General features: G+C 40.8%; 1 protein-coding gene across 1 annotated transcript in view; it reads right to left on the minus strand.

Annotated features, from left to right (window-relative positions):
- Positions 1-23,903, minus strand: part of itgbl1 (integrin, beta-like 1) — a 148,190-nt gene that overhangs the window by 75,613 nt on the left and 48,674 nt on the right. The gene's annotated exons all lie outside the window — the stretch shown is intronic.

Below are 23,903 nucleotides of genomic sequence, written 5' to 3' on the forward strand. Positions count from 1 at the left end.
AGTCACATTAGCTATGTGACCCTATGAGCTGACCGGGTATTCAATAAATAAACAGGAAAGAATAGGCCTTTTATGTGGAGAATTCTTCAAGGCCACAGGTTTGCAATTTTCTGGACAGACACCAGGAATGTCAGAATCAAACTACTGGGGTTTGGTGGGTGGGGGTGTGGGTGTGGGTGTAGCGGGGAGAAATTCCACCTGGGCTAGATTTACTCTATTTATGTAACAGTTCAGAGAATCCAGAATTTGGCAAATTCTTTAATTTAGTCTTAACTTTGACACCAGCCTCTTATAATTCTTCAAAGAACTAACAGAAAAAATGCCTTCAAAATTAAGACATAATATAAGATTTTGGCAAAATCTGCATGCTCTCTTATCTACTACAAAAATTGAGTAACAGTTCTATCTCCGGATGCTATGCAATTAAAATATTTTAGAAGTTAACCAATACTATATTCCCATGAAAACAAAGGCAATGTCTGAGCATTCTTTTTCCGTCAGGCTCTAAGTTAGAAAGTTTTGTTTACCAATTTCAGAGCATCGTGATGCTACTGCTTGTACAGCAGTCTGTCTATGGATAGACAGAAAATGGAGCAGGTTTGCTGTTATCTTTCTCATTGAACATTGTTTCTGACAGTCTTACAGAGAGATTCTGTAAAGCCATGTTAATGCAAAAATCTCATTTCAGAAACTGTCAAAAAAAACTTTTAATTTAAAAGTCATCATGATCTTGGAGCAGCAGATCTCGTGTGTTAGGTTCTGGTCTCTGTGAAGTAGCAGTGTTTTGAAATTTTTTAGAAAATTTGCATTTTCACAGCACGTCTCCCACTGTTACACAGATAATTACTGTCAAGTGTAGTGACTGCTTTTATAGGCAAACGCTTCATATGTAAAAGCTTCCAATTCATGATGCCGCTAATGAAGATACAGTTGTCAAAGCAAGTCATTATTTCTTACTGTTCAGTTCTTCCAGTGTGGCGCTCTGCTGAGGTAGTAAGAGCATGTCAACAGTGAAATAAATGTATGCAGGAAGCCAAAAGATGTGGTGTAACCTTGATAAATAAAAGTTTCAAAGCGATGTGACACAAGGTTGTCTCCACTAGAATATCACAGGAGGCATTTTCTTCTGTAAATCAGAATGTTTAAAAGACATTTTAAGACACTGGCTTTTATTATCTGAGTACAGAGGATGCATACGCCTCACTAGCAAAATTGACAGCCAACAGTGTTTGGAATCATTAAAGCAGACGGTAACCATCAGTTTATTTTACCAAGAAAACTGTACAGAATCTAAACATAAATATCGTATAATTGGACCTGATCTGCTATGAATATATCTGAATACACCCCCAATGCTCTGTGCAGGTCAGGGGACCCAATTCATGGGAACGCCTGTCCATCCCCACACACCCAAATTCATCAGAAGAGATGTGCATTGAAACTGCTGATAATTAGCCCAGCTCATTGTCTCTACATGATGTCTCTGAATGAAGAAGAACTATAAAATGGTAGACTTGATTTTGAGACCCACGTGGCACATATACAATAACAACAACAACAACAACAAGAGGACATCCCAAGGCGCTGGACAGCGTACAGCATTTCAGACCCGAGCTGGGGTCAGGGGGGGAGAAGGGAGGGGAGGGGAAAGGGGGTGACCAATGGCATGGTCGAAGAGGAGGGTTTTGAGGTGGACTTGAAGGAGGTTAAGGAGGGGGAGAGGCGGAGTGATTGGGAGGATGGAGTTCCAGAGGTTGGGGGCTGAGTGGGTGAAGGCTCTCCCGCCAATGGTGGGTCGGGTGGGTCAGGGGACGAGGAGCAGGCCAGAGCCGGCTGAGCGGAGGGAGCGGGTAGGTTGGTAGGGGGTTAGGAAGTCACAGAGATAGGGTGGGGCAAGACCATTGAGTGTTTTGTAGGTGAGGACCAGGATTTTGAACTGGATCCTCTAAAGGTCAGGGAACCAATGGAGTCGGGCGAGAGTGGGAGATGGGGTCATGGAGTTTGGTGCGGGAGAGGACACAGGCTGCAGAGTTCTGGATTATCGAAGCAGCCTGTGGAGGGAGGAGTTGGGAAGGCTGACAAGCAGGGCATTTGTATAGTCGAGCCTGGAAGTGATAAAGGCATGAACAAGAGTTTCAGCGGCCTGAGGGGTGAGGTAGTGGCGGAGTCAGGCAATGTTACGGAGGTGAGAGAAGGCGGAGCGGGTCATGGCTTGGATGTGGGGAAGAAAAGACAGTTGAGGGTCGAATATGACACCTCGGTTCCTGACTGGCTTGGTGAGTTGTAGTGTGCAACCATGGAGGTTGATGCTGCCGGTGCCGAGGCGCTGGGACAAGCCAATCAGGAGGGCCTCAGTCTTGTTCACATTCAACTGTAGAAAATTTGCCCTCTTTCAGAACTCGATGTCCGACACGCAGTCTGTCAGGACAGCAGTGGTCATGGAGTTGAGGGTGAGGCAGAAAGAGAGAGTTGGGTGTCATCCACAAACATATGGAAGTTGACCCCATGTCTGAGGATGATGTCACCAAGGGGGAGCATGTAGATATTAAAGAGGAGAGGGCCAAGGACAGAGTCCTGGGGGATGCCAGACGTGACAGTGCGGGGGCTGGAGGAGAAACCGTTAGAGGCAACAAAGTGGAGACAGTGATAGAGATAGGAATCGAAGCAGGCAAGGGCTGGTCCATGAAGGTTAATTAAGGAGGAGAGGCGGTGTATGAGGATGGAGTGGTCGACAGTGTCGAAGGCGGCAGAGAGGTCGAGGAGGACAAGGAGGCAGAGGGAGCCCTGATCACAGATGTTTAGAATGTCATTCGTGACTTTGACCGGGGCTGTATCTGTGGTGTGGGCAGTGCGGAAGCCGGAATCGAGGGGTTCAAAGAGGGAATGGCGAGAGAGAAAGGAGCGGAGCTGAGAAGCGACGACTTATTCCAGGACCTTGGAGAGGAATGGGAGGTTAGATACGGGGCAGTAGCTGGAGAGCAGGGGTGGGTCCAGGGAACGTTTTTTCAGGATGGGGTTGATGACAGCTGTTTTTAGGGAGGTAAATATATTGAGGGAGGTAAATAATTTGCACATAAATATTTAATTTATCCCTGTACAAATCAGCAATATGGCATACCGAGACAGCGTTAACTAAGTGGCTAAGTGAGAACATTTGAAATTTCAAGTAATTGTGATAATACAGCTGAACATATTGCACAGTTAGTGAAGCCATGCGTTAGTGTAACGTTACCTACAGAAGCATAACTATCAAGTTCAATTGCTTGACATCAGTCATCATTTATAAAGATGGACAAAGTATTACCATTTTCAAAGATATCCCCATTTGTGACTCAGGCTCCTTTTTCATCACGTATAGACAATGAAAGAAATTTCAGATAATTAAGAATACATCTTACAAAACATTCGCCTCGTTTTTTTTATTTTGGGGCGGGTGACATTTGCTATTCCTCTAAATGGTGTCAACATTTTCCTGTCAAAATTCTGATTTTAGCAAATAGAAGGGGAGTGGTGGATGATTACACTAACAAATTATTCAGTATGGCTCTCGGCATTCCAACCTTTCAAGTACAGCTTACACATCGCTGTGCAAACGGAGAAAAAAAGACCAATTTACAGTTTGTTACAGACCTTTTTAAAGGCCATTTGGAAGGAACTTAGGCAAAATTCCACACATGAAAAGGCAAATCGCTAGGGGAGTAATTAACACTAGGTTAGAGCTGGTGATAGTCAATGTTTTCATGGGAAAAAGTCATAAACTATTCATTAAAGGCTGATAGGAAACTTGTACAGAAGCTTTACATTCGGAGAACATTCAGAAAGAACATACTGTTTATTAATATTAAAGTGACTAGCTTTCAGGCCCTGATTCCATGTTTCAGATTGTAAGGGTTTCAAATCTGAAATGTTTAGAAACAAAGAAATATGTTTCTTTCATTGTACAGCTGATATAGTACTATTTATTGCACCACTAATGTTAATTTTGGCAAGATTCTATCATTGTGAAAGAGCTTGGTGTATTTAACTGCGTAATGTGTGATGGCATGTAAACAAATAGCAAGCCTTGAACACCAGTTCATTATGCTATTGTCTAGGATAGAAAAGAACCACAGAAGGAAACTTTTGAAGCAATCAAAGTTTCACTGTTGCAAATGTATCCACTGGAGATAATGACTCTAATTCCAGTTCCCTGATTTTTCCACGTACCCTTTAATATTGTTGCTTTTCAAATGTTTATCCAATTTTCCATACATGTTATCATGCCACAAGCCCAATTAGCCACTTGTAGCAAAGCGCGTGATGTTTGAAAAACGTACTTCTTGAAAACATCTAGTCTAGCCTTAGCTCTTCTAGTAACAATCATGACCGTATGCCTTCTGGTTTTACATATTTATCCACCAGCAATAAAATGTTTTCATTGTTTATTCTTTCAGATCGTTTCAAAATTTTAAAGTCCTTTTCTGTCCCAGTGAAAACTCACTGTACAAAGTAAATTAATATATGTCTTCAGTTCTGTTGTAGCAGTGTACAAAAATTTGGTCACTGAATTCACTACTATTTGTGGGACACTGCTGTGCCCACAAAGTATACAGTCAATCCACTTTCCAATATATCCTGTGAAAATCATTGAGACATCTCAACAACATGATAAGGCGCTGTATCAAATGCAAGGATTATTATTTCTTTCTTTCTTTCTTTCTTTCTTGCTTTCTTTCTCGTCTTTCACGTCGGGAGGACTTCTCAAAGCGCTGAACAGTCAGGTGTTGGGGCCCGAGCATGGGGGATGGCGGGTATAGGGGTGAGGGAAGGCAGAGAGGTGGGAGGGAGACCAAAGGCATGGTCAAAGAGAAGGGTCCTGAGACCGGCCTTGAAGGAGGCAAGGGAGGAAGTGAGGCGAAGGGACCGTGGGATAGCATTCCAGAGTCTTGGGGGCAGAGAGGCTGAAAGCCTGACCACCGATGGTAGGGCGGGTCAGTTGGGAGACATGGAGCAGGCTGGAGCCCGATGAACGGAGGGAGCGGGCAGGTTGGTAGGGAGTCAGCAGGTCAGAGAGGTAGGAGGGGGCAAGGCCATGGGTGGCCTTAAAGGTGAGGACGAGGATCTTGAACTCAATTCTCTGGGGGATGGGGAGCCAGTGGAGTCGGGCGAGGGTGGGAGTGATGGGGTCACGGAGCCTGGTGCGTGAGAGTACACGAGTTGCAGAGTTTTGGATGATCTGCAGCTTGTGAAGGGAAGAGTTGGGAAGGCCAATGAGGAGGGAGTTCCGTAATCGAGCCTTGAGGTGACGAATGCGTGGGTGAGGGTTAAACTTCAGGGCTAATAACGAGTGTTGCAAACAAAACTGGGAATCAGACCAATCTGGTCTGTATGATGTTACTGCAATTTTAATATTCACTATGCAATAGGTCGAGTTCATACACTCAGACTATGTGCTAAATCCACATGTACAATCTACGTAATTATATCTATGATGCCCTATAAACACATTCCTGTAATTTTAAAAGATAAGTAGTAAAACACATCACTGTTTGAAAATGTAATTGGTTACATGATCCATTTGAGATTTTTAAATGTTTCTATGTAATATTGAGATTTCAATGCCCACAATATTTACAAATTGAGTTGGCATCGATCCAACAATCCTAAATCCTAAATTCCATCATTTGAAAGAATTAGCATTGCAGGATTAGCGCCAGCACTATTAGATCTTAATCTTGCATACAGTAATTAAAATTCCTAAATATAGTCCATAGCAAATGTGATTTGTTTTGAAATTAATCCTCCAGATTCGTCACTCTTTTCAAAACTAAATTAATTCAAGTTTAGGAGCCTGCAGCTTTAAGGTCTTCTCAAAGCATGACAATTATTGTAACATTATAGTGTAAGGAAAAAAATCCCAAATTGAGAGTATTGTAAAACGAAATAGAAACTTTTCAAACAGGTCCATTTGGCACAAAGTTTCACGCCAGCATACTTATTTAAGCTGCCATCTGTATCAAATGTAGCTGAATAGTTCAAAGCAAGAGACATTTTGCTAACAAGTCTTTAGTTACTACACTAAAAGGGAGAAAAATAGCCAATGTCACTGTGGACATGTGTAGCAATACAAGAAGAGTAATTTGACATCTCTCTGATGTCACAATCAATAGCCGTATTGCCCTCTGGAGGACACTTGAGCAAATGATGCCAACAACTATGTTTCAGTCAGGATGTTTTCATAACATATGTAAATTTGCCATCGGTGATACTACCAAAAACTGAGAAAGATGTTAAAATTCATGAACATTGGCTTCCTATTAATAAGAAGTGATGTCTTTAAACAGGGTCCAGTTTTAAACAGGAAGTCCTGGACCAAAGCCAACTTCCTCCAGCTCAATGTTGGCAAGTCAGAAGCCCTTCTGCTTGGCTCCCGGCAGCGCTTACTCACCTCAGCCACTGACACTATCACCATTCATTGCTGCACTCTTCACCTCACCAAGCCAATCCAAAACCTCGGTGTCCTTTTCAACCCTCAGCTATCCTTCAAACCCCACGTTCGCACCGTAACCCGTTTGGGCTTTCCACATTCCCACCTCCGCCACTGCCTCTCCCTGCAGGCTGCCGAGACCCTGATCCACGCTTTCATAACATCCTGGCTTAACTACGCCAACTGCCTACTCACTTGACTTCTCAACGTTTGCCTCCACAAGCTGCAGATTATTCATAACTCTGCAGCTCGTGTCCTTTCCTGCACCAGGCTCCGGGTACTTATCACTCCCATTCTTCACTGGGTCCCCATTCCTCAGAGCATAGAGTACAAAACCCTCGTTTTTACCTTCAAGGCCCTCCACTGTTTTGCTCCTCCCTACCTCTCCACTGTATTGGTTGAACAACTCTTTGCAGTGAACTTAATAACCTGTCGTAAGCATCAATTTGATTTGATGAAAGATATAATTTTGATATACATTTGTTTACTAATCTTTTATTAAATTTTACTGCTTAAAAAAAATTGTGTCAGTTCATACTTCACCGCAGGGTCACAAGTTTATTAAAACCTTACACTATGTCCCAGTTTGTGGGAAAAACTTATTTTCACATTGTAGATAAAACCTCAAGAAATGCTAAAAAATCAAATATTCACCTCAATAATTTAAGTATTGAACATTAGGGATCATTAGAACCATAAAACAATGTAAATTTATGGCACTGAAGGAGGCAACTCAGCCCATCATACTTTAACTCAAAGAGCAATCCAATTAATCTCATTCTGTCTTTTTCCCATTCCCCATTTTATTTCTCCCTTTCGGATATATATAACCATTAAAATTGAAAGATCAAAAGGTAATGGTTCAGCCATCCATTTTAGCCATTAGAAGATTTGCTTTCTAGTCTGAAATGGCAGTAGCAATAACACCTACATCTTAGGTCATTCTAAAGATAAAACACAGATGAGATTTGTAACCATATCCAAAAATAATACATTATGTGTGAAGACACTCTACACGTCAGGGTTCAGAAATTTAGAAAGAACACCTTCAAAATTTGTTTCATCAGATTCATCGTCTCTAGAATATTATAAACCTGGTTAATGTTGGCAGGTTACTTTTTATCATTCAAAATGATGAGAGAGAGTAAGAAGCTGACACACTAAAATTAGATGTTTTGTTCCTTTGCAGAATAATATGATTTGCTTTTTTTGCCAAAGGGAAAATTGGTTCGGCAGGAAAGACTCTTCATTTGATGCATTCTGAAGGCAATTCGATGGCGTGGGTGGGATCATAGAATTAATCAGTGCTTAATATGCTTTTGTTCACTTTAAACATTCAATGTGATGATTCATAGGTACTGTGCAATGAAAATTTCTTCGGGGGGAATTTCTGAGCGAGAATCCAGATTTCGAATGACAAAGAAATGATGCTTAAGTCATCATGAAGAAACAACAAGTTATTTTGGGAGCTGCTGAGAACAGCTTTAAACTCAGAGTATATTCTTACAGTTCCTGAAGAAAGCCTGTGCTCTGAATGAAGCCCATTTCTCTTTTGTAACATCATTTCTTATTATGGACAATTTGCACTTAGAAACTGACTTTCACATAAAATAAACACATTAATAATAATAATAATCCTTGCATTTGATATAGCGCTTTTCACGTCGGGAGGACGTCCCAAAGAGCTTCACAGAACACACTGTAAAGTGAATTGACTGTATATTTGTGGGCGAACGCGGCAGCCAATTACGCACAGCAATGTCCCACAAACAGTCGTGGATTGAAAATGACCAATTTATTATTGTTTTTTGTTTTGGAGGGATTATTATTGAAGTCTTTCACAGAAATGATAGGGAACCCTGACTCTGGAGGAGAGAGAAATATTTAACAGTGTTCACCAAACAATCAATAGAATTTTCCATTATAATTACACATATTCCAAAACATGTACCAAATGTTCTAGCACACAGAATAACACTCCCATGAAAATGCATCAGAACAAGAATTCATGGAAATTTAGCCCAGAAGGGGATAATTTGCCTTGCATTGTATATTCTGTGCCAGCTCTCGCAGTGGAACTATCGACTCTAATCAGTTCCTTACTCTTTCTCCTTGTTGATCTTAATTCTTTAAATGTTTATCTAAATAGAAAAAAATCAAATTTTCTTTTAAAATTTGTAATTGAAACCTTTAAAAGATGCTTATGGCAATATGTTTCACATCATCATACCTTTTTGAGTAAAGTCTTCTAACTTCTCCCATTATACTTCCAATAATAATCTTGATGTTGATGATAATAATAATGATAATAATAATAATAATAATAATCCTTGCATTTGATATAGCGCTTTTCACGTCGGGAGGACGTCCCAAAGCGCTTCACAGAACACACTGTAAAGTGAATTGACTGTATATTTGTGGGCGAACGCGGCAGCCAATTGCGCACAGCAATGTCCCACAAACAGCCGTAGATTGAAAATGACCAATTTATTATTGTTTTGGGTTTTGGAGGGATTATTATTAGGCGTGTGGAGTAAGGAAACTTACCCAAGGTTTCGCCCTGCCTGGAATTGAACTCAGGTCTCTCACTTGCAAAGCGAGTGCTCTAATCACTGAGCTACAGGACTCCACGATCCTTTCCTGTCAGGAAGGTGTATGAATGTATGTCACAGGATATACTGTTAAGTGTTGTGACTGTATTTTGCAGGTGAACTTAGTTGCTAATTTATGTTCAACAATGTTCCACAAACACCCATGAAGTAGTTTTATTTGAAGAATTGTTAGCCAGGACGCCAGGAAAAACTCCTTTCTCTTTTTGAATAGTGCCAAGAGATCATTGATGTGCCACTGTTGCTATCTGTGAAAAAAAATCTGTCACTATTCTCTTGAAACCCTTTCATATTTTGAACCCTTCCATTTGCTATCCTCCTTAGGGGGGACATAAGCAGAGACTCCTTGAAGCTGAACTGGCTCCAAGGTAACATGCCTGGCAATGGAATGTCGGAATGCGGGTCCACAGTATTTTAGGGCTCTACAGCACAGCCAACCTGGCTTATCAGCAGCACCTGGAAGGGCAGACCAGTCACTGGGGGCAGGGAGTCATCCCACTCAGCTCCTGTTAACCTTGTGAGCCAAAGCCCTAATGGATCAGGTGGTCCTAGCTGGACAAGCTGGAAAGTTTGTCAGACAGCGATACCAATGGCAAGCTATGTGGTTTTTAGCTGGTTAGATTCCAGCAGTACCCCAGGGCACCTTTGCGGACCCCAAATCTTGGCTCCTGCCAACCTGCACCCAATACTTTCTGGAATTAGGTAAGCAGGATCCTGGTCATCACCTTCAAAGCCCTCTTGCTACCCCCTACCTCTGCGACCTCCTAACCCCCTATAATCCTGCTCGCTTCCTCCGCTCAGCGGGCTCCGGTCTGCTTCACGTCCCTCGCCTCCCACACCCCACTAATGGCGGGCGGGCCTTCTGTCACTCTGCCCCCACCCTTTGGAACTCCATCCCGCAGTCACTCCACCTCATCCCCTCCCTTGACACCTTCAAGACCCATCTCAAGACCCCCCTCTTCGACTGTGCTTTCGATTTCCCTGCTTTCCCCCTGCCCTCCACGCTCCCTGACCCCGAACCCCAGCTCGGTTCCGAAACTTTGTCTGTCCAGCACCTTGGGACGTCCTCCCGACGTGAAAGGCGCTTTACAAATGTAATTTTATTGTTGTTGTTGCCTATAGAGTAATATTCACTTTCCTTTCTAATTAATTTTATTTTGTGAGGCACTTCAAGACATTTACTCTATGTGAGGCCATTATGTAAGTGCAAGTTATATTATAATAGGCAAAGCTTCACTATTCATTTTTCCATGAACATGTTTAAAGAGTATTTTGTGAGGATAATGGGGCCTTGTTCCCCCAGTGCCTTCGCCTTGCCTCCTCCCTTTCCTCCTTCAAGGCCAGTCTCAAGACCTTTCTCTTTGACCGTGCCTTCAGCTCCTCTCTCAACTCTCTACCCCCTCCTCGCTCCCTCTCTTCCCTCCCCTCACCATTTCCCCCTTGCTCGGGTCCTGATCCAACTGTACAGCGCCTTGGGACGTCCTCCCGACGTGAAAGGCGCTCAATAAATGGAATCTTGTTGTTGTTGTTGTTGTACTGAAATTAGGTGGCTGAGCTATTTTATTTTAACGTTGTCAAAGATTGATCGAGATTTAATACTGCCACGTGACCCATCAGTTTGCATTCATTTAGAAAATGTCTTCTCTGCTGTTAAGAGTATTGTTCTTTCACAAGATTATAAGAGCAGATCAGCCCATTTGATCTCATCCTTCCAGCATATCCATTCTACTGTCTTTCCATCAAGCTGTGCTTTTAGTGTCTTGGCATTAATCAACTAAACTTCCTTTGCTTTCTTAAGTGCTTCGAGACATTATCCTACATGAAGGGTGCTATTTCAATGCAAATTATTGTTGGTAACCTGTTCCAGTCATTCATGATTCTTTGGATAAAGAAATACTTCCTGGTTTTAAGGAGGAACAGAAAAATTGGAATAGGCAAGTATGGAGAAGGGATCAAGATGAGCGCCAGATCCATGTGAAAATCTGCGACTATTAATGAAATGTGTGCCTATGTCTGAGGAACAAGATGTCAAGAGTTAATCAAGGATCATACTTATTGTGAAATGCCAATGCTTGGCTCCAGTTGGAGGGTGTGTCAGTGGCTCCAATTGTTCTACCATTTGAGTTGTTGAAGCAGTAATGACTATGATTGAGACAGAATTCAGGAACTCCCAACAGCTTGGTGCAAAGCCCTAGCATTAACAAGAGAAGTTTGTGATAACAACAGTGAATGTCCCTTCAGTCGAAGAAATCTCTGTTGCCAAAGAACTGAGTTCACCATATGTTCTCATTAATTCTATTTCAGGAAGCTCATTTTACACACTGAAGAATGCTGCTGACAACTTCACATTTAGCATATGTACTCACACAAAAAAAACACATAGAATTGTAATCAGATCAGGCTAATCGTAATCTAATTAGGTGTCAGCATGGCTCAATTGGTAGCTTTTCCCTCTGGGTTCTAGTTAAGGGTTCAGTACCATGTTAAGACTTGGAGGCCATGGTCTAGGCTAAAACTTAAAAGCAGTGCTAGGGGCCCTAGTGACACTATAGTTATATTAATTGTTAATTAATAACATGGTGCTGTATTTATCAGCATACATATATAGTAGAATATATTGTAAAGTAAACTGATCGTATTTTGGGGCATTTCGCCCACAAAATACACAATACACAAAATAAATTGTGAAATGTTACACAAAATAATTCTAGAACATTTTTTGCTGACTTATAAATGCCAGTGATGGAAAAGTTCTATTTTCTTCAGGGGTTTTTGGATCCTTTCTTGCTCTCTATTGATATGAGAACACTTGAACCTTGAACTGGATTTTCCAATTTCAGAAAATCCAATCTAAGAATGGGGAAAATCCAAATGTTAAATTGACTTCAGTGCATATTTGATGTAATAATATTAATCCTTATATTTTGTATAACACCTTGCACATCAGGAGGATTCCTCAAAGTGCTTCACAAGATATACAGGAGATAAAGTGGCATGACCATGTGATTTATAGGCTAATGTACCAAGAATATTACTCTTACAAACCTGCTTTTGTACATTATGTTAAACTGACTTAAACAAATCTTGTTACCCAACAAAAGTGTTGAAAGATCATGAATTGAATATCTCCGCTTGACAGTTGATTTCACAACAGAACAGGTGACAGAACAGGCACAAAATTATTCAAAAACATTATGTTTGTTACTGTAGATCCATTGACAAATTTGAATCGCTTTCTCAAAAGTTGTCTTTATGGTGGAAAATGTTTCAGAAATTTACAAATGGAGCAACATTTATTTTCTTTCCACTACATTTTGTTTTAGAGACAATCCAAAATACATTTGAATGAAATGAGTTGAGCAAATGTGTCCCCCGTGATTTTATTGTGAGACCAACCAAAGTGGCTTAATTTGGTTCTGGTGATGCATCTCTGCTTCCTCAGCACTGATAAAGGAAACACTTTCAAATTTTGCAAAATGTTAATAAGTACTATTTCAGTATGAGAGACATCTTAGAGCAAATAAAGGTTCTCAACCACTGAATCATGTACTGCAACTGTCAGATCTAGTGGGTTTTTGAACATGCCAAGCACTTTCCCACAAAGCCAAAGAGAAAACTGGAGAGTGAGTCCCCACACCTCCTCACCAAACATAATAATAATAATCCTTTCATTTGATATAGCTTCTTATCATGTCTTCGAGACATCTCAAAGTGCTTCACAGAATACACTGTATAGTGATTTAATGAAATACGACAGCCAATTACGCACAGCAGTGTCCCACAAACAATCCTGGGCATTGAATGACCAAAGTTTTTTTAAAAATTTAGGGCTTAATAACCATGAGCACTCTAACCAATATGCTACAGGACTCCAACCATGTAGGCAGGAGTTTGTGAGAATCTTCTTTGAGGGTTAGCTATTTTTTCCACCAATATTTTTCTGCCACATTTTTCCATCCAAAAAGCTCCACTTCTTTTCATTATTATTATTCACAGTGCACGATAATCCTCTGATACTTCACCAAAATGGGCATTATTGTGTGTCACGATGGGTTGGTAACATTCTTGCCTCTGAGTCAAAAGGCTGTGGGTTCTAGCCCCACTGTGAGACTTGGAAATCACATAGTCTAGGTTGACACTCAAATGCAGTCCAAGGGATGGGCTTCTTTGTTGAAGGTGCCATCCTTTGGATGAGATATTAAACCCAAGGACCTGTCTGCCTGTTCAGATGGACATTAAAGATCCCATGGCACTAAAGGAGTTTCTTCCAATATCTTGGTAAACAATCCCCAAATAAAATTTGATCATTCACTTCATCCCTATGGCGGTCTCAGTAGTCTGGTTCCTGAGCCAGGCGGGTTGGCAGTATTCCAGGGCACTGCTGATAACAGCACAGTCAGCCTGGTTCATCAGCAGGACCTGGAGGGCAGACCAATCACTGGTGGCAGGGTGCCATCCCACTCAGCTACTGTTAACCCTGCAAGCCAAAGCCCTAATGGGTAGGGTGGTTCTAGCTGGACAAGCAGTGGGAAAGCTTGCCAGACAGCAATATCAATGGCAAGCTATGCGGTTTTAGCTGGTTAGACTCCAGCAGTACCCCAACGCACACTCTGGGATCCCCAAGCCTTGGCTCTTGCCAACCTGCGCCCAACACTTTCCAGAATTAGATAAGCCGGATGCATCCCTCCAGGGAGAGAATGCTCATACCATTCCAGCAATCTATGTCTGGGATTTCCATGTGTAGGTGGGATGCATGGAAATTTCAGCTTGGTTTGGATACTGTTAAGCACGTTGATGGGTTTCCACATTGTTTTGTGCAAATCAGCTGTTGCATTGTGCCACAAAACACACAGACAATGCATTTTGCATTGTATCCTGGGAATGTAATAATAATAATCATTGCATTTGATATAAAGCTTTTCATGTCTTCCAGACATCTCAAAGCGCCTCACAGAATATACTGTAAAGTGAATTGATTGTATATTTGTGGATGAAACGCAGCAGCCAATTGCGCACAGCAGTTTCGCACAAACAACCGTGGATTGAAGTGCCCAATTTATTTATTTTTTTCTTGAGGGATTATTATCAGGCATGTGAAGTAAGGAAACCTGCCCAAGGTTTTGCCCTGCCGGGAATTGAACCCAGTTCTCTCGCTTGCGAGGTAAGTGCTCTAACCACTGAGATACAGGACTCCAAGAATGTAAAAAGTCTTATACCAGATGCAAAGATTTTTATTATTCAAGTGCGATTCTTCACAGGCTATTCATCAAATCTTGCTATCACCTTTCATCCACATAAATGCACCTTCCAGACGGAGTTTCTAAATAACAGCATAAAATAAAAACTCTGGCTCCCTTCGATAAACGCATGATGCTATTCAAAAAGAATGTTGTCCATCCAGTGATAGCTGCTTTGTTTCCCTACAGAAACAGTCACTAAGTGCTCTGAGACACCGTCCGGCGTGGAGGGCGCTATATAAATGCAAGTTGTTGTTGTTCTTGTTGTTGTTTTGTACATTTTAAGTGTTTTGAGATGTTTTAACATGATAAGGTGATATAAAATGAAAGTTATTTTGTTGCACACAGGACAGCTTATTTTCAATGGAAAAATCTAAATAATAGCAACAACAGTTTGCAACATTACACAAGAGAAATGTCTTGTTCAGTGATGGGTGCTTTATAAATAAATTAGTCAGAGAAACAACCGTTCACCACTACTCTCTGCTTTCTGTCCTCCAGCCAGTTTTGTATCCATGCTGCCACTGTCCCTGCGAAACCGAGGGCTACAATTTTTCTAACAAGTCTATTGTGTGGCACTTTATCAAAAGCCTTTTGAAATCCCATATATACTACTTCAACTGCATTAATTCATCCACCTTCTCTGTTACTTCATCAAAAAACTCTATCAGGTTTGTTAGACATGATTTGTCTTTAACAAATCCATGTCGACTGTCCTTTATTAACCCATATTTTTCTAAGTGAAAGCTATAGAAATGTAATTTTGCTGTTGTTGTTATTTTGTCCCAGATTATCTTCTCTAGAAATTTCCCCACTACTGACGTTAGGCTGACTGGCCTTTAATTCCCGGGTTTATCCTTCTGTCCTTTTTGTACAGGGTAGTAACATTTGCAACCCTCCAGTCCTCTGGCACCACCCCGGTGTCCAAGGAGAATTGAAAGATTGTGGACCGAGTCTAGGCTATTTCAACCCTTACTTCCCTCAGTAACCTAGGATGCAACTTATCCAGACTTATCTACCTTGAGCACCATCAACCTTTTTAGTACCTCCTCTCTGTTTATTTTTATCCTATCCAATTTTTCTACCCTTTCCTCCGACATTGTGGAATTGGCTACATCCTCTTCTTTTGTGAAGATTGATGCAAAGTACTCATTCAGTACGTCAGCCATGCCCTCTGCCTCCACAAGAAGATTTCCTCTTTGGTCCCTAATCAGCTCCACCCTACCTTGGACTAACCTTTTATTCTTTATATGCTTATCAAATACTTTAGGGTTCCCTTTTATGTTACTTAGTATCTGACCTTTGTTTACCACGGGGCAAATATAGGGATACATTTAATATCTATCACATCAATGAGAAGTATTAAAAAAATTAACATGAGATCAGTGGGTACTTGGCACAGAGCCATTAAAACTAATGTTCTGTCAAAGGCCTTATATTTTGGACTTGGTTATATCGATGTGATGTTGGAGAAGACAGGTCTCTGTGCCTGTGCACTCAAATCCTTCTCTTCAGCCCTGACAGGTCAGAGAGACATTTGATGACTGATTTGAGCTGAGGGCATACTCAGCTGTTTTCAATCATTAAATTGTGTACAGCAATATGTCTTGTGTGAGCCCTATTTATTTTGCAATTCGGCACCAATATGACATGTAAATGGCATTGAATCAATAATAAAAATGCAGTACAAATCAGGTTTGCAAAACCTTGACACAAATTGTGCTGCAATATTTTATTATTCAAGAAAATCGAAAACTAAGCAGCATTATGCTCTAGTTAGAAAAGCTGCACATTTACTCAGGTTCACGTATACCAAGCTCTCCTCAATCCTTGCTCAGAATTACTTCACTGTGGGAAACAGTTCCAAATATAAATGAAGCATTGATTTATCTCATCTTAGGAATAATTTAATGGTAGGTCTTAAAGGAATTTCTTAATTAAGAAATCGGGATGGGACTTTCTGGTAATGGGAAGTACATCACATGTATTACACCAACTCCAGGGAATCCAACTCCGAAAATAGATTGAGTTGGATCTGCGTTCCAGAGCTCACTGTCATTGGAACACTGATTAATTACTTCATGAAGCAATCCCATTAAGAAATCCTGCAAAATTGATCCATTGCCCCATACACTCACCTGGGCAATACTATACAATAGGCTTTGCCTCCACTTAGGTTTTGCAATAAAAATCATGTCCACCAATATTGGAAATATTAAAATATTAGCTTTTTGTTCATCTCTTCCAGATAAGTTTAGCCATGCATAACCCCATTCAAAAAAATACTAGCATCCAAATAAAAGAATATATATCTGGAAATCTTTATAATGTATACTGAAGGTCAATCCATAAAACCAATACTTTGCTGCTCACACTTCATAACAGGGAGCAACCCACATATTACATTGAAAGAAAGAAGTTGTGCCATTACCAATATAGTACATTGGCCTCCCAAGTTGACTTCCAAGTGTTAGCTTGTTTTTCTGATTGATAATTGTTCAAGTACTGTATTACTTTGTAATCAGCTTTTTTTTGAGACAAGTAGAACTTGGCTTTTAGAAAATTCTGCAAAGTGAAGTGTGTTTATATGAGAGCCAACAGCATTGTTACCATGGCAACAGTGTAGGAGTGTTAGGCTTTGGAGTTTCTTCAGAGTGTGAAATCGCTCTTCTTCAAAGCCTAAGTTTTTATATCTATGTGAGACAGCCTTGTGTCTGGAACTTAATTTGCCACGCAGGGGTCAATAATGAACTCTATGCTGGTTCTAACAAAGTTTATATTCCTTGCTTATAATGGGACCAGCACTTGTGGTATGCACACTCTTTACTGAACTTGACTGTGTTGGTATGGAAAGGTGCTGAGGGGAGGCAATTGCTTCCCTGAATGACTTAATTTAATGTTGGCCAGATTAAGGATTAACATGTACAACAGTTGCAATTAAGAATTCTAGAAAATAAAGTCAGAGGGGTTTAATCTATCCTTGTATATTTACTAATCTTGACGTCAAATGAGTATTATTCACCAGTCATCCAGAACTCTGCAGCTCGTGTACTGTCCCGCACCAGGCTTCGGGACCACATCACTCCCACCCTCGTTCGCCTCCACTGGCTCCCCATCCCCCAGAGGATTGATTTCAAGATCCTCATCCTCACCTATAAGGCCATTCACGGCCTTTGCTCCCTCCTACCTCTCCAACCTACTATCCCCCTACCTACCTGCCCGTACGCTCCGTTCCTCTGGCTCCGGTCTGCTCCACGTCCCACACCCCAACCGCCCTACCATCGGTGGTCGGGCCTTCAGCCTCTCAGCCCCCAGGCTCTGGAACTCCATCCCCCAGTGCCTTCGCCGCTTCCTCCCTTTCCTCCTTCAAGGCCGGTCTCAAAACCTTTCTCTTTGACCGTGCCTTCAGCTCCCCTCTCGACTCTCTTCCCCCTCCTCGCTCCCTCCCTTCCCTCCCCTCACCCTGACCATTTCCCCCCTCCTTGCTCCCTCCCTTCCCTCCCCTCACCCTGACCATTTCCCCCTCCTCGCTCCTTCCCTCCCCTCACCCTGACCATTTCCCCCCTGCTCGGGTCATGACCCAACTGTGCAGCGCCTTGGGACGTCCTCCTGACGTGAAAGGCGCTTTATAAATGGAATCTTGTTGTTGTTGTTGTCTATAATTTATCGACTTTGTTCCATACTTTTCTTTATCTTGCTTGCTTGCCTTATTGTGCTCCATGTGCATCTCTAAGTATTTTTTCTTGCACTAATATCAGCCACTATACGCCACTCTCTGGAATTCCTTTCCTGAATCCCTCTGCCTCACACTCACCTTCGCTGTATAAAAAACCTTCTAAAAAAACAACCTTTTGGGATATGCTTTTGGTCACCTCCCTCATTCTCCTATATTTCACATCGTGTTCACGTTTTCACACTGCCGTGTAAAACACTTTGAGGTGTTGTCTTAAGTGAAAAGAGCTACATAAATGCAAGTTGTTATTGTATCGGTAAGGTTGTTGATAAGAAAGAGAATAGCCCTCATTTAAGCGGCTTTACATGAATAACCCAATCATTTTATTTTGTAGATTGTGAGTCTGATGGATACCCACCACAGAAAACTTCCTTTTTTCTCTAGACCACCACAAATTAGACAGCTGGGTTAATATGTGACCATGGCCTCACCTTCCTCCAATAGGTTATCACATATTATAATTAATTTAAAACATAGAAAAAGAATGGATATTAACAAATATTTAGTCAGTGCCACAAAAAAGTAATTCCCTCCCACCCATCCACACTCCCCAGTAGTCAGCATTGTTTTAGTCAGCAGTTATTTTTTATACCTGTAAATCAAGTCCCACATCAAGACTTGGAATCATATAGCTTAAGGTGAAGCTCCAGTGCAGCGCTGGGGATGCTGCATCGTTCTTCATGCAGTTCTTCAGATGAGATGTTAAGCCAAGGTGGTCCTGTCTGCCTGTTCAGGTTAAAGCTCCCATGGCACTACTCGAAAAGAAAAGGGAGTTTCTACTGGTGTCCTAGCCATCAATCCTTCAAATAAAATTGGTTACCCGTTCCATGACTGTTCGTGGGACACTGCTGTGCACAAATTGGCTGGCGCATTCGCCCACAAATACACCGTCACGCCACTCACTTCACAGTAAATCCTGTGAAGCACTTTGGAATGTCTTCCTGACATGAAAGGCACTATACCAAATGCAAGAATTATTTATTTATTATTTATATCTAACATGTAGCAGCCACTCATCTCTGTTCAGAACCAGAAGCCCCCCGCCTTCCAACTCCACCTTCCCCGTTTAAGAAATACAAAGGTATACAACAGGCAGAGTAAGATATTTCATCACTTTCCCCATTAACTCCTCAGTATTCTTTGAAAGTTACAGGTCAACTGCCTCCTAAGATTTTGATTTAGTATAGGTTCAGAATTCAGTGCAGCTGCCTTCCCTAACATAATGCAAAATCTTATTATTAGTGCATCAAGGAAATATATAAACTTTTCTGCCACAACACAACTCATTTGTGCTATTCTTTCTTGCAGTTCTTTTTTTAGTGCTCAGTGAAAGAGGTGTATGGGGAGCTGAGACTGATTTAATGCAATGCCTCCAGGATCAAAATGTTTATTTTAAGGCTACAGCAACCAGCAGACTTCACATTACTCCACAAAACTGCCATTAATTTTTTTTACATGAAAATTCCCATTACATTTTCAAAACCAAACAAGGACAACTAGCAGGTTGGGTTTGCACCTGGGATTCTTCACAAGGTGAATTCTGATCTCAAGTGTGTCATCCACAGACGCACAGAGGAACTCTGTGGCTTACCACAGGGGCAAGGAAAAGTTGTGTGCATGAGTCATCGTGCCAGTCAAGCATTGTCATGCAGCCACGTAGATATTTTACATGTGGTTTATACATATAGCAGTTTACATTTTGTGTAGTGTTCTGCGAGGAAAACCCCAGCCCATCCTCTTACCTATGGTGAAAATGTAAAATAAACATGAGGCAAAATTGTCGAGGAATCAGAAGTTCAGAAGGTTGCGGAATCAGAAAGCTCAGGCTGAAGGTAACCCTGATAGTGGCTTGCTGAAATTGCGAGATTAAAAGGACTTGCTTCTGGGATTTGGTTTATCTTCTTAAAACCACACGAATTAGGGACATGTGTACAGTGTAGAGCCTAGAGCTGGCAGTGACATCTATTCTGTTATAATCCTTCATCTGATGGTGGTCTGCATTTCTTCCCTGTATGATAGAAGTTGATCACAGCTCTATAAATGCATGTAACTTTCTACTAATACAACATTATATTTAGTAGCATCAAAGCAATAGAAACTGCTCTTCTCTCACTCACTGTCCAGATGTCAAACACATATTTATTCCATGGTTTTTATAAGTTTTAATTTTTATTTGCCCCTGAAGCTTGGTAATTTCTCCCTGATTGTTCATGAAGTATATGAATGGTTTGTTATGTGAGTTTATTTTGCTGGAATACAATTAGCTTCAGCATTCAGAGCCATTCCCACAGGTTACAATGTTATTTATGAGGTACAATATTTTGTGACAAGGTCAAATCCTATTTAGACTATGACGTTAGTACAAAATATTTAACATTACTTTTCTGTTGTGGAAGTGCTGCATTATTGGAGGCGACGTCCTCCATTTGAAACATTAAACCAAGGTCTCATCTGTCTGATGAGGTGGATGTTAAAGAACCGTGACATTATTAAACAAAGCCAAGGAGGTTTCACTTCGGGTCTTGGCCAAGAATCCTCTCGATAAAATTGGTCATTCAACTTTGTGGGATGTTGCTATATGGAAATTAGCTGTCTACAAATACACAGTCACTACACATAACAGTAGTTGATTTAGATGTTTTGATGTAGTCATTTGCTGTATTAATGAAAGGATTATTATTATTGTTATTACTATTATGTTATTACAGTTTAGATCTCTCCATACAGGTACATTTCTAAGTGATTATCAGTGATGGGTCAGCCAGATCAATAACTCTGTAAAATTACACTTGAATGGATGTCACTTTTCTTAGTATATTTGAACTTCCCAAAATAACTACTTTTCAAAATAATAATAATCCTTACATTTGATATAGCACCTTACCATATCGTTGAGATGTCTCAGGGTGCTTCACAGAATATCCTGTAGAGTGGATTTACTGTGTGCATAAATTAGTAAGAATTTGCTAGACGACAGAAGACCAAGGTCCATCCAAATCGTCTTCCACCATCCTGACAGTCACTTGACATGTCGTGTCCCAAACTTTATATTGCATCCTGAGATATTATTTTCTAACAGAAATATATCTAAGTGTATTTTGTGGGTGAAACGCAGCAACCAATTGCGCCCAGTAGTGTCCCATAAACAGTAATGGATTGAGTGAGTAAAATTTTTTTTGAGGGATTATTACCTCTGGAAAGTGATCTGCCAATTGACCTTACTGCTAGGTAAACAGAGCTGTGTAGAGTAAGATCCTACTTTCTGTAGGGGGTGGACATTTTGTGCACCAGGCATCTTGCAAAGCCATTTCTGAATTGTCTTATTAACAGTCCAAGTTGCACAAATGATTATCAGAACTATGCTTACCTTCTGCTGACACATGCGTCCACATTCAATTTGTAGGTTAACATATTTCCTGATTTTCTCTAGTTCCTTATTTCGTATATTGTGGCTGGCTATCCTGTTGTTACTATTATTATGTTATTACAATTTAAATCACTCAACAGAGGTAGTTTCTGAGTGGTTTTCAGTGATGGGTCAGCCAAATCAATAGCGTTGCCTACTATTATTATTATTATCATTATTATTTACTGAGATGTCAGAATAGCGGTAGAGGTAGAAAACGGACGCAGAGAATAGAAGGAGGAAGCCTGACAAGGGAGAATGCAAAGGGAATTCTCACACCAATGATAGGAGGGGAAATCTCGTCAAGTGAAAATATGAAAGAATCCCACACGAGAGAATGAAAGGGAATCTCTTTACTTAGATATGATTGTTTATATTCTGCTCCCTCTGGAATCTTTCTAGAACACTGCCTGTTAGGCAAACTGCTGGTATCCACATTTAGATTTTTTTTAAATGTTGTTTAACATTTTCAGTTTATACAACTGAAAAATAACATTGCTGTAACAGTGAAGTGGATCAAGAGTGCTACAATAGGGGCAAAGGGGACAACGGAATCAGTTTTGAGTTGTTTCAATGTGATAAGTTAAGTGCTATATCAAATTCAAGGATTGTTATCTGTGAATTATTATTATTGTGATTTTATACTGGCAGATGTTCCCATGTTCCAAGTAGCATGAAGTTTCTTACAAGATCCAAATCACTTGCAGGCAGCAGGTTTATGCCTGCAATCTCCATTTTATGAGCTGCTAGGAGCAAAAGAAATCTCATTAGCAGCTCTCAGTTTCATGACTGTGTTTGGATGACGTGGGCTGCATGTTAAAGGCATGGACTTCCCTTTGCAAATGGAGGTATAATTAAAATTCATTGAAGCAGCACTTGCTGGGCATTTATAAATATACAAATATTTATATAAATATACAGTCAATTTACTTTACAGTGTGTTCTGTGAAGCGTTTTGGGACGTCCTCCCGACGTGAAAAGCGCTATATCAAATGCAAGGATTATTATTATTATTATGATTATTATTATTATTTGGGCTGAAATTCTCAAAACATCAGCAAATAAAATGTCATCCACTACAGTAATCGTGTATGGAAGCATCTCAATGTTTAAGTAACCATGAATAGTAAAATCTATCTTTTAGATCACATTTAAAACCTCAACAACAACTATCCAGAAACGTTTCAACTATTCAATTGAAAGGATGTTCGAGGTTTGTTTAAAAAAATTGGGAAGTTAGTTGAGGACCTATGGTGCAACACATCACCAAAGCTCAAAAGAGTAAATTAGATAAGTTGGTTTGTTGATACTAAGCTTAGGTTTTATAGTTCTGTACATTGTAGGAAAGATGGAAGACAAAGAGAAGTAAAACGTTCTACATGCAGTTCTTCCTGGGAAATAAATGATTCAGAGTAGGAAACAGCGCAATGTGTTTGCTTTTCAATACAGAAGATGCAGTGAGGAGAAACTGCAGGTAGAACAATGTATTGGAGTTTGGGAGGAACGCATTATATTATTCATTTTATTGCTGACCGGAAGAAGTCCCAACTCAGGAATCACATTAGAAATTGGCACTTGTGAAATTGTTTTAGACTTCAGTCAAATGTCCTATCATGTAATCTAGTAGTTGGATTATCTTTATTGACAGCAGCTTCATTTTGTCTGGAATCTCTGGTGAATAATCAATAATCACACACTTTTCTTCTCCACCTCTATTAATGCATTTCCCTTTGCTATTTCTTGTTAAAGCTCATCTGCTGCTCTGTGACTCATCTGATTAATGGTCCAGATCTTCCCGAATGTTTTTCTATCCTACTCGTATTATTTACTTGCCCAATAAGCTTGACATCCACCGACTCCTGACTAAGCTTGACATCAAGCTTCATGGTGTCAGCTTGGTTCCGCTGGTAACACTCTCGCCTCTGGTCACGAGTTACGGGTTAAAGCCCCACATGGGACTTTCAGCTCATAGTTTAGGCTGACACTAGTGCGGCGGTCGTTGGGGGGTGGGGGGGTGTGCCATCCTTCAGCTGAGAGGGCTTGAGGTTTCGTCTGTCTGTCCAGATGTTCCATGGCACTATTGAAAAAAAGAGTTTCTCCCAGAATCCTGGCCAACAATCCTCCAGAAGAAAAATATAGCCATTCACTTCATTGCTGTGTGCAAACTGGCTGCAGTGTTTCCATGCAAATACAGTCACTACACTTTACAGGAAAAAAACTCTATGAAGTACTAAAAGGTAGTTGATAAGGTGCTAAATCAAATGCAAGTCTTCTTTTATAACGGAGTCCTGTAGCTCAGCTGTTAGCGCACTCACCTCGCAAGCGAGAGACATGGGTTCGATTCCCGGCAGGGCGAAATGTTGGGCAAGTTTCCTTACTCCACACGCCTCTGTTTACCTAGCAGTAAGTAGGAACTTGGTTACGTGTCGATTGGCAGATCGCTTTTCCAGGG

Source organism: Callorhinchus milii, unplaced genomic scaffold, assembly GCF_018977255.1.
Source record: "Callorhinchus milii isolate IMCB2004 unplaced genomic scaffold, IMCB_Cmil_1.0 Scaffold4, whole genome shotgun sequence".
Lineage (NCBI taxonomy): Eukaryota > Metazoa > Chordata > Chondrichthyes > Chimaeriformes > Callorhinchidae > Callorhinchus > Callorhinchus milii.